This window comes from Harpia harpyja, chromosome Z, assembly GCF_026419915.1.
Source record: "Harpia harpyja isolate bHarHar1 chromosome Z, bHarHar1 primary haplotype, whole genome shotgun sequence".
Classification (NCBI taxonomy): domain Eukaryota; kingdom Metazoa; phylum Chordata; class Aves; order Accipitriformes; family Accipitridae; genus Harpia; species Harpia harpyja.
In genome coordinates, this window is record NC_068969.1 from 23,974,453 (window position 1) to 23,989,745 (window position 15,293).

At 42.8% G+C, this 15,293-nt stretch overlaps 1 protein-coding gene across 4 annotated transcripts in view; it reads left to right on the top strand.

Moving 5' to 3' along the window:
• GRM7 (glutamate metabotropic receptor 7) overlaps nucleotides 1–15,293 on the top strand; it is a 317,615-nt gene that overhangs the window by 267,731 nt on the left and 34,591 nt on the right. The window lies entirely within an intron of this gene.

The window sequence follows — 15,293 nt, forward strand, 5'->3', positions numbered from 1 at the left end:
ATAAAACATTCATATGGCTGGATCAGGGGAGACAAAATTGAAGGTGAAAGGACAGAAAAAAATTTTGACACTCGCTCTGTAAAATGAATCTTCTGCATGGAGCCCTGCTTTTCATTAGGAACATAGCATGGGCTGAAATACCTTCTTTTTTTTTCCTTCTTAAGACTCTGAATTGATAGCTCAGGAAAACCTAGCCTCCACAGAGTAGGATCAGCACGGGCACCGTGCATGCACTTTGTCCTTTCCAGCCCCATCCAAACCCCCAGTCAAACCTGGAGAAACACCCTCATGGAGTGTGGCCAGAGATTGGCCCCTTTTGTAAGGGTGGTTTGGTGCTTGACTTTTTTCTTTCGCTTTTTTTTCCCGCAGTATTAGCTTACTAGGCTACTGTGTGTGATTATAAAACTATAAAAATGCTTATATTTAGTTTGGATTATAAATTCAATTTTGCAAGACCCGAATATGTTACGTGAAAGGGCTGCTTGCTGTCATAATGTAAGGCTGACTGATTTACTGTGCAAAAAAATAAAGAAAATTGCAAAACCCAAAATGGTTAACAGCATATAGTGGGGAGAAAACCATTAGGGCATTTGCACCTCTCTTATTTCCAGGCTATGAATAATTTTGGCAATATTTTTCAGTGCTGTCAAGGCAAAGCAGCAGTTCATATCAGCTGCATTCGCAGATGTTTCATTGCCATGACAACCTTGTGCAGATACATGAGCTGCTGTTGACTGTCAAGCCCGTCGTCAGTTGTGACCTGCAGCTTGACAAAGGAGCCTACCTGCATTAATACATACCATGTTATCCCATTTGCCCACACTGATAAAAGTATACGAAGTGTAAAGAGCCAACCTGTGAACTAAAGGGAGTTTTAGAAGCTCCTGCTGTCTCTGGGTTTCCATCTTGCTTTTCCTTAGAGGATGATTCTTCATGTTTTGAGATGCTTTGTACCTTGTCTTTCTCATGCAGCTTCCAAAAGGCTCCATGTAGCTCCATGCAAAGGATGGAAGAGAACTGTTTCATCCTTCTGGCATGTGTAGCCTGATAAGTTATCGCAATGAGGTCAGAATGTTTACCTTGGCAGGTCTGATTTCGTCCTAAGCACACAAGGTCCGTGGGAAGGTGCACACTGTGGTGTGCCTGGAGCTTTTTAGTCCTTCTGTGTGCCCAACGTGCGGCACCTCTGAAGGGCTGTGACTTTCTGAAAGCCCAAAGGCTGTGTCTGGGAGTCAGATGGCCTGTGGGGAGCATAGGTTAAGCTGTAGGCCCCAAAATACAAGACCGCTAATCGCTTTTTGGATGCTGTAAGTTGTGTATTTAAATTGGCTGAAGAGAAGGTCAGTAGAAGTTTTACTTCAGTGCTGACAGAAAGTTTACTCCCAACCAAGAAGATCTGCTTCTAGATAAATAGAAAGGTCATTCAGTTACTTTTCCACATTTATTTGTACTTTCCGCATAGAGAAAGAAACGGTGCAAGAAGATCTTCTATGAAGGCAAATCAAGTTAGCTAGCTTGTTCACTGTAGGGGAGAAATCAGGCGTGTTGATGCTCTGATTGCTGTCTTCTCTGACTGCAGGTAGGAGAGACCTCCAGCACCTTGCATCTCTATTCTGATCACACATAAACCAACAGTTTCTATGTTGCTCCTAAGGACCATACTATTACAGCAATGCTAAAATAAGCATATTTTATTTATATATGCCTATTTTAGCATTGCTGTATTAGTGTGGCATCTATGTAATCTTAGCCCAAGCCAGTGTTGTAAGGACATAAACATTTTTGCTTCACCAGAGAAAGATAACATTTAACAAGAAGTGAAAATGAGACTTACTTGTAATTATTATTCTGCAGCTTAAATTTTTAGAATTTCAGAAATTAGCATGTGTTATTAGCATGCTTCAGTGGTTATTTCAGGTAATTTCTCATTTCAGTCATTTTGTGTTCCCCTGTGAATCCAGCCATACATGAAAGCTGTAGCTCGTGGGCCATGTCATTATTACAAAATGACGCTCTGGGCTTCACATCTCAGTCTGATGCACTCTTTCAGCAGGACGTCATGTAGCCTCAGACAACTGACGCTTCGTACATCTGTATTTCTGTCTGTCGAAAGTCTCTGCACTTAGTACGTCATGTGATATGCAAGCACCAGTTTGTGGTACAATTTTCTGAAGAGGTTTTCTCTGCATGCGTAAGTGTTTGAGCTGCAGTGATGAGCGTTGGACACATCTTCACTGGCAGCGTAGGATGGTCTCCACTGCGGCCGTGCTTACATGCTTTCTCTTCATTTTCTCCAAACTTTGGGTGTTTTGCTCCACGGAAAGGCATCTCCAGTGTGGGAAGACAGATAAACCTAAACATCACTTCAGGTTTTCCTGTTGCGAGTAATAAATGCCAGGACCTCTTTTGGTCTGACAGAGACCTCTTCTAAGAACATTTAATGTCTTAGACTGGTGATCAGAGAGGTTTACCTTAACATGCTATTGGTGTGAGATTAAGCATCTAAAGTTGTTTTTTTAAAAAAGAAATTTTTTCTTTTTCTTGAACTATTTATTAACACCATCTATCCTGAATGACTGCAAAGTAAAATCCTAGAAAGCTAGGCAGCTTCTCTGAGTGAGTTTCTTTAAAATTGTTTTATTATGCATAACTATTTATGAGGGCCATAATATTTTCAGTTCCCCATCTACTTGCCCGTCTATATGTTTACTTATACACACATTAGCTTGCAGTTTTTTCATCTTTTTATAATCAATACCTTTCACTGAATATTCACTCTTGCTTATTCATCCATCTAACGTAAATGGAATGGTCTTGAAATCGTTTGGCCTGAGTTTATTTTCTATTCAAGAATACATTAATTGTGCAATAGCTTTGCCTCATGTTCACTCAGCAGCTATTTGGTAAGGAAAAAGTGTAAGTGTGGTAAGGCTGTCTGGTCTCTACCGTTATGAGCAATATTTGATCCCCAAGATACTTCTGGGAAGTTCAGGGCCTCGCAATGGCCATTTCTGCTGTGCTGGCGTCCCACTGGATGGCCGGCATTTCCCCAATGGAGTGCATTTTAACACTTCCATAAATTTTCTCTTGAAAACTGAGGCTAGAAGATAGGGATTTTGGTAATTGCAGATACTGTATTGCCTGAACAGAGTCGGTTCGTGATCAGACCTTCTCAAATCCTGAAATTCAGGGTGAGGGTTTGAGCGTGCCCAGCTGTTGGCATCCCCTTCCCGGGAGCCCTCCCGAGGTGGCTGCTCGTCCCATGGCTCCGGTGCCATATGCGGCCGGAGAGATCCCTGCTGCCGAGGTGGTACCCAGCGCTGGGCAGTGCGTGCATGCACACCAGGCTACAGAGACACAGCCGTGGCAGTCAGACGATCCACGCTTTATTTGCTCAGAATCTCAAACCGAGCATTGCAGGGTTTTTTCTTCTCCTTTTACATTGAATTATTCAGTGGTTGAAGTGAGTAAAATTAAAGATTTCTAGACTAGTGATGTTTGGAGTATAAGAAGGATAGCAAAATCTATTTCATTTGAACTCTAATCTCTGGTCATGTATAAAATGAATAAAATGCAATAAGTGTGGAGAAATATGATTTATAACAGCAGCTGAAGTCTGGCACTGAATACCCTAAAATGCCAAGATTGTATGTCAGTCAATTTAGCAGTGCAGCGGTGAAGGTGAAGAATGAAATGAAGGCTTTCTCTTTTTTTTTTTTTTTTTTTTGGAAAAAGTGACAGATGAAGAATTATTTCTAGCTCAAAAAAGCTAAGTGCTCAGCCAGTGAGAGAGGGAAAAGCCATTATTTTAATAATAGAAGTTGGGGATGTACATTACTTCTGTTGCACTTTGTGTTTGTCTCTTTTAGTGATGTGTAACTTATTTTATAGCTATTATAACAAACACGAATGTCAAGCAAGAGATATTAGACAGTTCTGAGGATTGATAATGGGATTTCTTGAGCTATTCAATTCTGTCTGTGCTTGAAATACAGCCAAACTCAGCTGTGACTGAAATTTCTTAGCACCTGAAGACCCCTTAGTGACCCAAGCAAAATGATTTGCTGGGTCTCAGGACACTCCTATTGTGGACAGACCTCTGCGCTGGTTAACAGCACACAGCTGAGATCCCTGTGGGAAAACTTCATCCCTTTCCAATTCTTATGTCCATCAGCTCACGGACGTGGAATTGGCATAGAAGAAAACTGTAAGGAGAGGTACGTGCAGCTGTTTCCCGGCTCTCCATCGCCATTACCTGCGTTAACAAGTACAGGACCAGGAGGGCTCGTCCTCGCTGTAACCTGGACGTAGTTCGCAGCCTTGCCACTGTCCCTGGCTGCCCACCCACCACCCCCGGATCTGCAGTAGGACACACGTTTCTCATCACCATGCCAGGGACAGCAGCATTGCAGAGCAGTACTGCATGTCCAGAAGCAAAAAACCAGAGCAGATGAACCCAAAAGGAGACAGAACTTCATCTTATTTCAGTGGTGGAGAGGCATGGACCTCGCTTCAAACACTACTGTCCTTGCAAGAAAATTGTTTTGCTGGCACGTCCTTCTGTGCCAAATTTCTACTTCAAAGAGACAACAAAATTCAGAAATCCTCGTAAAGTCAGTTCCAGGGAGTCACCAGTTCGAAAAAACTTTAATCCTTTGTTGACTTAAGCCAGGACCATCACTGTTCATTTCTTCGCTGAGCAAATCCCAAATGATTCTAAGTAGTTCATGGGCATCTTTATTGTCTCTGTAACTGATACAGAAAGAAAAGACAGCTCTTTTTTCCAGGGGATGTGGAATCTCTGCCGAATATAGTCTGTATAAACCATTTGACTTGTGGGATTGTCTTTGATACTGCTTCAATTTCTCTTTCAGCCATTTGATGCCCTTTGAAAGCAGCAACATGCTTTTCCATTGCTGCTCTGTCCAATTATCTGAATAATTTAATTTCCTTCTAGATAAGCTGCTAGAGTTTCTCTCAGGCTGGAGAGACAAAATTCCTCCTCCTTCTGTATCTGCATCATAACCCTCAGAGCAAGCGCTTTAACATTTGGTATTTTGAATTATCATACAAGTTAAGGATATAATCCATAAATATTTATTTTTTCTGATGTATGCAAATTTCTTGCATAAGGAAGTTCTTATTATAAGGGAACAAGCTGTATAAAATATTGAGCTCGAATAGCGAAAATATATTTAAAATATGTACATTTACTTCATCTTTACTCTGCATGTTTGCCAGTGAAATGCAAGATGAAAAACTAGATGTGTCGGATGCTCTTAGGACATGAAAATTTAAGTTGGCTTTGGCAGTGTGACACTAGAAGGAACAGTTTTATAGTGCAGGCAGAGGGAATTGGAAATTAGTCCTTGTAGACCTGTTTACTGCTGTACTGTCTGCCTTTGCATTTGGCCTCTGCAGGTGGTAATCTTTCAGAATATGACCCCAATTTTCCCTTTGGTATGCTAAGCCTCCTGCTGCTAGAAACATATTGAAACATAATTCATCACACCCATTACCTGCATAACTCTGGTGTATAATGTGGTCATTGCCGAGCTGGTAACCACCGGGGGCAGTGAACGTGATGGCGTTCGTAAGCACGTCTAAGGGTTTATCAACATTATCACACTCTCGCTCTTTCTCCCAGCATGATACCTGTGCATTGGTGTCTGTCATGTTTTACCGTATCGTAAGGAGGGAACGAGATCCCATCTGGCATGTTTGCGACAAGACGAATTTCACGGCTCTGGGCACGTTCTTCTCCCAGACCTCTGTACTTCATGATGTGACTTAAAGCAACTTTTCGGAACATCACAAGCTGTCGTCAGGTGGCCAGAAATATCAGATCTGACATCAAAGCTTGCTTTAGCATCAGCGGTTTCTTAGGGCAGGGGAGAAGCCCTGTGCCTGAAGCAGCCGTGGTTGCTCTGCAGGTCGCCTTTGCTGTTCGCAGCGCGTGTGCCGTCCTGCGAGCGATGGTGATGCTTCTCGTGCGCACACAAGACGTGGCCGTCCTCGTCGCTGCGAGCTGGGGCGAGAGTCATCCCTCGCCCGCAACGACACGTGCTGGAGAGGGGACGGGGGTGGAGGTGGGCTGAGGGGAGGCAGTGGGGAGCACGGGGCCGAGGGCCCTGGGGGGGCACAGGCTTGCAGAGTGCTGGGCACGAACACGGACCTTTCACAGCTGAATAATTAAGGTAACCATGAAGGGTTTGCACTTCTGTTTAGAAATGCTGTTTGTGGGAACTTGGTATGGGTCCTGAGGTGAGGTGGGCTTGGGGCGATGATGGTGACGTCTCCAGGAGCATCCAGCTCCTTGATTTGACTTTGATTTTGCCCTCAGCAAGTCAGTCTTTTAGATGCGTCTATGTGAGGCATTCTCATTTTATTGGTATGAATACTGACATTGCAACTTCAACCAATTGCCGTCATGGGCATCATGGCTACGTGGATGCTTCAGGAAAGTGCCCGTGAAAGTCCCCGTGTGAGCTGTTGAAGCCACGTGCCATGCAGGGACTGCTGCCTTTCAGGGGGTCCTGCTCCATTGCGGTAGTTTCTAAGGTCTCTCCGGGTAAAGTAGAAAGATCTTCTTTGCCTCTCTGCAGGTATTTTTTGAAGCTGGTGCGTGTCAGAGAGAAGACCGTATCGGTAAAGGAGGTTGCATCGCATCATTGCGGTCCATGGAGGTGCACGTTTGCCACAGGTTGAAAGGGTGTCTGAGGCCGTCTCAGTGTAAAGCTCCCAGCAGCGAGGGTGCGCGCACGCTCGCATTCCTGTCGGCCCTTGTACCCCCAGGGAGAGCTGGCCAGTGATGCCTTCAGTGGGCTACCATTGCCCAGCCCAAACTCCACACCAGGTGTTGCATTTACTGCTCCCATGGCAGCAGACAGACACTGAATTTTAATCCCTCCCAGAACTAGAGCAGAACTGGGCAATAGTGAATGGTTATTTATAGTCCTCGAAGCCAACGTTTACAGAAGTAATTCTTTGACTGAGTCCCCTGTGTAGAGGACAACTGAATATTGTCATTAAATGCAATACTTCCTACTAATGGCTGCTTGGCTTTTGGTCACCTTTGGAGATGAAATTGTGGAAACTTAGCTGATGAGTCCATGTTGCAGTGTATATAACATGCGAGGCTTGGCAAGTTTCCTGAAGAGATTAATACTGTTTTGTTTTCTGCTTCAACGGTGGCGATTCTTCAGATCGGAATCTTTTCTCAGCTCCCCCCTTGTTCTCTTAGGAATAATAATTGTTTCTGGTTAAGAAACTCATCCAGGCAGACAATGGTTTTGCGATGGTCTATTAGTTGTTACTTCTGTAGTTTATTTGGAACTCTAAATTTCTGGTTTGTAAGGATAAACGCAGAGATTGCATCTAAAAAAAGCACAGAACAGTCTGTGATATTTAGTCATTTTATTGTTAGCAACGAAAAAAAGCCTTCAAAGGCATATGAACCTGTTGGAAGAAAGAGTTGTCTTAAACTGCCCTGACAAAAAAATTAATTTAAAAGGCAAAATGTTTCTCCCCACCTGTGTGAGAAGGTTTTCTTCTGGCCTTACCGAATTCCCCACTGTTCCGCTTCTGGTGTGCTGTGCCGGTGGTAGGGTGCCCGGCCAGGGGTTCAGGTTCTGCGGCCACTCTCATTACTGCAGAGCTGCCACCACAAGATAAATATTTTTGCTCCCATGACTGGATTTCAGCGCTGTGCTGATATGAGCTCTTGCTTAGCGAGGGCCAGCAGATAGCTGATGACCTCTCGAAAGAGTGAGATGTGGTTGTTATTACTGGGTATAAAAGAAAAGTAATTTGGGGAGCTACTTTCCAAACTTTAATCTTCTTTACTTTCACATCTCGGAGGGAACTGTGATGTTACTCTGTGGGTGCTTGCTGTTCCTGTGGAACTATTCTTGTTTTTCCATTACGCTGAAATATACCCACAAAGTTAACCTGCATTTTTTTCTGATCTACCAGATGTAATATTGTGAGAATTTCCAAAGGACGCTAACTTAATAGACCAACTATTTTCACTGATGAAAGCCATCCAACCTCAGGTCTAGCCGCAGCCAGCTGGTAAAATGATTCCTGTCGGGCACACAAAGCTCCGTGTTGAGCTGTAGAACAAACATGGGGTTTAGCTTGAAAATCAGCCTGGGAAAAAGAAAAAAGAATATGTCGTGGGGCTGCATGCGTGCCCCAAAGCCGACGTGTCCCACATGCCGTGCGTAGCCCTGTGTGCCGGGGACGCGCAGCCCGTCCGCTGAGCCTGGCCTCTGCACCGGGAGCAGCTCTGGTAGGGATGTTCGTGAGCATTGTGTGTTTGATAAGCCACCCTGGGGCTGTCAGCCTGCAAAACAACCAACCGTTAAAGGGAAATTTTCTGAAACTAAAATCCCATCATTTCCTTCAGTGTCACCTTTCATATAATTACTAAGCACAGAATTTATAATTAAATGGTATGACTGATTCTGTGACATTCCCATAGACTTTTCACAAAGGCTATTTGCGTGCCTTGCTATTTTGTAGAGTAATAACTGCAATCAGCATAACTACTATGATTTGTTTATCAAACGTCCCTTGGGTAGCATCCGTTGTCATCTGTAAAACTTGGTGAGCATCACAATTTACGTGCCGTTGCCTGTCTCACGTTGCTGTTGAGTTGTGTTTCTGAAGCACCGCTGATGCTCACCTCTGCAGAGGAGCACGGTTGTTTTCCACGCGCTGTGAAAAGTACACACCGAACAGTGCAACAGCACAGATGATAGGCAAAAATCTGTAAAAATCTTACAAAGAAAGTAGGCATTGTATCTTCACAACAAAGATCAAAGGGCATACTTATTGGCAATGGAATTAACAGGTTGAAAAGTGAGGAGAAAAGAGCGTATTAAATAATCATCCATGAATGAAGAGGGTCCTGAGGAAAAAGCACATGTGATCATCTAGTTGATGGCTGTATTGTAGCACCTGTGTACCAGGAGACCAAATTAAAGCGGCACAGGGAACCCTGGTTTAACATCACGGCACCTAACTGCTTGACATTGCAGCCTTTAGAGTTTGTCGTAAGTATAGAGTGAGTGTGTTGGCATGCACATGTATTTTTTGCCTATAAAATATTCAAATGCTATAAAAGTATGATGAACTACTGATGCAGTGTGGATTATATTAATACCATTAGGAGCAGTAGGTTAGAACAGCGGATGAGTGCTATAGTCACTGTCTCTCATCTATTAAGTGACCTCCTGCCACTGGAAATCTCTGTCTTTTGGATTGTTTGCCAGATGCTTGCCCCTTTTGTGCAGAATGCTGGAGCCTCATGTCCACAGGGGGGCAGGGGGGTGGTTCTGGTGTTTGGGGTTTTTTTTCCAAAATAATGTTAGCTTAAAAGAAAGGGAGACCGCTTTCTCTAAGCGCTACTAAAACCCTAAAACCTTCTAATCTAGGAAAAGAGTTTTGGGTTTTCTCGAACTGTTCTATTCTCCAAAGGTCACTGCTAAATGACAGCTTGAGCAGATTATGATGCTTAAAAGGATGGGGATGGAGGCAGGGGTCCTGGAAGTCGTCAGGAGATAAGCTTCAGGGCGGTGTGGTATTATCTGCAGTTGAACTGGTACCATCCAAGTGAAGAAAGCGAGTGTATGTCTGTATCTGCGGGAGCCGGTGGCGGGAACCTGGGATGTGCATGGGCTGCTGGAAAGCCTCAGTGGGGCATGAAAAGAGGATTACTGAGCCAGGTCAGGAAAGAGAGCTGACAGGACTGCTTCACATTTAATATTTTATATTTCTCAGACAACAGAAGTGTACAATCCTTGTGGAAAGACATGGTTGCCTGGGTAAAGTCGCTGTTGCCTGAAACTTCCATAAATCAAGCTGTCTAAGGAAATGAGAACGGCGTTTACTTTTACAGCTGGTTTTTGTTTTTCAGTTGAGGGTATGGTGCTGCCAAAAAGAGGGGGTCGCACTGGAGGACCTTCACCCCCCACATAGCCCATGCAGGGCTGTGGCCGCAGCCTGTCCGCCCTGCCACGCAGAGCCGCGGTCGGCGGGGCAGAGAGGGTCCCCAAAAGGATGCAAGCAGCTGCTGATTCTTCAGTCTCTCTTGAATTAGTGTAGTTTTAGGGGTGCTTTGCGACTGGAGATTTTTGTACGGTGACGTCTGCCCTGGGTCCTGGCTGTAGGCCACCATAATAACAGCTGGTGTTGCTCTATGAGAAATGCGATGTAGCCCCTTGCAGCGGTTTGGGTAACAAAAGGCCAACACCTTTGTTGGAGGTAGACGGGCAGTGCTGTCCTTCCGAAGCAAAGCCGATTTAAAGTCAAAGTACAAGAAGCACAGGTTTCAGTGGAAAACAGGTATTTTCCTTTTTTTATTTACCTTTAAAATGATGTGGTAACTTTGGTGGGTAGGGGCATTAGACACTAAAATGTCTGAGAACACATTTATATTCAAGTCTTTTTACTTTCCATATCTTTGCAAACATATAATGCAGTGGAAGCAAATTTTAATTTTTATTAAAAAATGTTTCTCATTCTTATATTTGCACAACATAATGTAGGGAATGAGATTAAATCTTCAGATGACCTGGAAGAGTATTCTGGGAGATTTATTAACTGTCTACTTCATATGTAAGAACACTTGTTTTAATTCCCATATAAAAGTGAGACAAATTGGTTTGTGATAACACAAGTCCAAAAATATCTCAAGTTACCACTTTGTTTCCATATTACAAAATAACACAATTCACTGCATAATTAGAAAGCTGAATTAGATAAAAGGAGAGTTGTTCCTGATTAGTCTGTGAATGCAAAGCATTAGCCTACAAAAATTATTTCTGACTCCTAAAGAGACTTTGCTAAGATCTGCAGCTATAAGTTCAGTTATTATGGCCCAGCAGTTGGAAATCAGTCCCCTGGGTTAGCAAAGAACAAAAGGTCTGATCCTGCAGTTCTTTACTTCTGAGAGTAATCCTAGCTCATGCAAAATCGTCCATTGATATAATTTGTTCTATAAAAATTGCTGGTTATTAGATGTGTGTATTCAAGACCAGTCTAATTTTCTCTCAAGGTTTTGAAGGTAATTTTTGTCATTTGCATGAATAAAGCAAGAATCTGGAAAACATAGAAATCTAAAATTCAAATGGAAATCATTTATGTAAAATAAATGATAAAATCTAGGTGCCTTTGCATGTGACTGATATCTTCAGGATTGAGTTTTCTCCAATGCACTGCTTCAAAGTCTGATGCTTTTGTAACTGCAGTGTGTTAAGTTTGAGTTAAAAATTGTCAAAATTCAGAGTATGCTTGAGAGAGAGGAGAGAGATGTGACTGAGGGTGACCCTCCAGAATGACTTTGTCCTTATGTTGTAGCAAGTGTGGCTTCAAACCCTCCATGGGAGTGGGCTTGCAGAGACCAACACGTCATTCGTTTTAGAAAGCTTTGATTTCCACTGGCAATACTTTGCTCAATCCCAGTTCTCATTCATGTCAAGTTCGAGCATCTCTCACTAAATCTGCGTCTTAATTTCTTAATTTGATATCAGGTTTGGAAACTACCAGGTTCACCAGCCAGCAATAAAAAAAGCATGCATGACTCCCATTGTCGGTTAAATCTTATCCTTTGTATTTTAAGTCACCCACCTGCATTCATCTAAAATGCTTTCAGAGAGTTTATCAGAAGTGAAATAAGAAATGAAATAGTTTCACGTAAACTGCATTTTTATGTTTGACTGGTAAAGCCACAAAGCAGAGATAAAATACATAAAACTAAGGCTCTGCATAATAAGCATATCTATTAGTTTCCCTTATCTTTATAAAGCTCCCATTTGTCATGAGAAGCATTGTGTGTCACTCATCTTGCCTTGTTCTACAAAAGTTCTTTTCTCCCTTTCCTTTTATCTCCCATCGACATTTGCAAGGTAGGAAACTTTGCTGGCGTGGTGCTGCAAAAGACCCCGTTGACTAAATAATTGTTTAACCTTCCACCCCTTAATAGCAGAAGGAAGTAAAAATTAATACCTGTGTGCACCTAGATGAAAGTGTTAATGGCACTCTGCCATTTTGCAATCACAGCGGCCCAGGATTAAGGGGAAAATGTTGGGTCAAACCATCCCCACGGTAAGTCACCTCCACGTAAGACCAGATCCTCACCGGTGTAGCCCATGGAAAACCACGTAGGGAAGCCGCTGGCCGTAGCGCGTGGCTGTAGAGGTGCTCGAGCACTCGGGAGCAATCTCCCGCAATGTCTCAGGAAACCTGTGCCCACCCGCCCGAAACACCCGTGTCGAGAGCGATGGCTCAGAGGACAGCGAATGACTCCGGTGGTAGGGTTTTGCCGGTGGCTGATCGTACCTGCAAAACCACAAGCTCATCAAATGTAGGTACCCAGCTCCCGCGCAAGAGGAGGTGGCCTCAGTGCGGGTTGAGTGTCCTGTCCCAAAGGAGCTGTGCAAACGGGATCCTCTTCTCTTGGTGTGCACCGTCTTCACTTGTTCTTAGCTTCTCTTTCTGATAAGAAATGTTAGTATCGCATATCCCACTCATGAGCTGTTCCAAAATTCAGAAAATGCCACGCGTAGGTAACAAATACTTGTGCTGAGGACCCATTTGAAAACATCTTGCTACATAGCACTTTTAAAAGTAGCTCTTACTCAAAATGCATCTTTCCTTCTGCTTTTCTAGGATTTTTAGTTGCTGTCACACACAGTGTGTCTATGACATATGTCTATGAGCGTGGTGATACAAAGTTATTTTGTTTAACTGACAAGTTCATCAAAATTCCTATGGGGGGGAGCTGTTGTTTTCCATGCCGAAGAAGAAGTGGGATTTGGGTGGACAAAATCTGTAATCAAACATAAATACACTATTTCTGTCTGTGGAACATAAACAAATAATGATGCATGTCATGCTGGCAATGTTGTGCCATTAGCTTTTTTTTCCACTTTTCCCCCTTGTGGTCCAAATTCCTGCTTTCTGTATAAAGGTTTTTATGTTCTCTAGGAAAGTGAATCAAGAGTTAGTTTCAAAATATTACTGTGCCTTTTTCACCATATGGCTACTTGAACAGACTTTCTGCGAGTTCAAGTCGTTTGAGATAACTGCTGATCAAAACACCACTTTGAAGTACCGATACATCTTGTGTAGTTCTGACAGAGCTCTTCCCTGACACGGATCTTTTCTAACCTTGTAGCAATGTAGATCTCATTCAGTAATTCTGCTTAGTAGGTATTCAGTGCCTGTCAGGTTTAGTTACATATCTTGTATATAGAAACAGAGGTAATTCTTATTAAACACGTGTTACAGAGCTGCATCCTTTCCAGGCTAAACCAGAAGGACTGCAGACTTCATTTAAGGAAGGTTTCTTCCCGAGTATCAGCAGAGAGATGTGTGGTCTGAATACAGAGCTGGGAACCAGACAGTCCCTAGATGTAATGTAATTTGTCAAGTATGCAGTCCACAGCATCTTCCCAGCCTTTCGAGGTGTTGGTATCTGCAGCTCCTGTAGCAATTGCAAGAGCTCTTTATAAAATAGAGATAATAATTATCTTACTTAGCAAGGATAAAAGCTGGTAGTAAGTTACAAACACTTTGAAGGGTATCTTCCTGTTTATCCTGCGGCCCTTAAATGTTATATTTTATATATGTAATTTCCAATTTTCAAAGAGCTATTCAATTTATTTAATAAATATTTAAGTCTGTGTTATTTATATCAATGCAAGGCACTTGACCCCGATTGAGTTACAGCTGATTTATGTGAACATAACTGAAAGGAGGATCAGCTCCAAGGAAACAAATGCCTTGCAAACTGTCTTCTCTTTTAAATGTTCTTATAAGATAAATAGACATAGTATCTATGTATATAGAAATAAAGGTATAGAATATATATATTTGTAGTGTAACAACATTAAGCTGCAAGGTATAAGGTGAGGAGCACCCACCTGGTTAGTAACCCTGCAGTGAAGAGCAGCAGGCAACTACACTACCTGACTGCAAAAAATAAACATCATGTTTCACAGCAGTGCTGTAAGATAAGTTCTGAAAATAATCCTCCAGCTCCACACTCGGTTTGGAGCATCGCATCTTGGTGAAGCAGCGGATTGACAGCAGTGTCCGGGTTAGGGAGAGACGGAAGGACCCGAGGTCTTCCCAGTGGCTGAAGTTAGGAGAAATTACCCCATTATTTGTCAAAGACCAAGGGGCAACATGGTACCATACTGCTCTTTAAAAGTTCTCCAAAAGACAGTAACGATTTAAATATGTAGAAGAAGGTGAGAGAAGGGTGTGGTGGCCACTTGCTCCCCGTGCCACCAGCAGAGGACAATTAGCAGCTCTGTTCAGGTCCAGACTGAATGTTTCGGAGACCTTTGCAAGAGTTTGCTCAGGAGGCTGTGAAACCTCCGTCAGAGGGTGGGTTTAGGACGTGGGTAGACAGGGTGACCTGTCAGAAGGCGTTCTGGTGTGAATGGCTTCTTCTTGGGCAGGGGTTTAGATGAGGTGACCCCTTGGGCTCCCTCCCAGCCTCAAGTGGTGTAGCTTGGCCCGGGGTATCCTTTCACAAGATGAGATGGGTTATGTCCCAATGTCCTGACTTTGGCAAAATTTCTGACAACAGCAGTGTCATTTCCTTCTGATAATGAGTAAATAGAAACCGAGAAAGCACTTCAGTTTTTGCATGTGTGCATCTGGATGGTGACACATCCATGCACAGCATGTTTTTATATTTTCTGTAAGGCATTTTATTGCTTCCAGTGGTGGTCTTAATCACTATGATAGCAACTGTTATGTAGATAGAACTAGCAAGTCTAGAGACATTCATATTTTTCTAAAGATGGGAATTTGGAAATACCTGGGCAGAGTCAGCATTTTACTCTGCCATTATATTTATTCATGGAGTTTTTCCATCAGAAATTCAGAATGATTAGCACTGAATAGGAGGAGAACAGGAAATAGTGTTCTGGAGAAATCACCATCAATGTGTAATGATTTTCCCATCTATATGGATTTACTGTATATTTAATTTTTGAAGAGGATCCACAGAGACTTTGCTCCCTCTTCAGCTCCCTCACACCTGTATTGTGCTGTCTCTGCACTTTTTAGCTTTTAACTGTTTAACCTGATCCTCTTAAGTTGCAAGAATTGTTTATCTATTGTGTCCTCCGAAAAGATAATAAATTTTAAAAAAAGGAAAAAAAAAGCTTTTCCACCACTGTATATTTGCAGAGTACATTTTTAAATCCTTGTGGTTTCTTTGAATACCCATCTCATGGCACTACCTGTTCTCTGACTTACATATATACTAT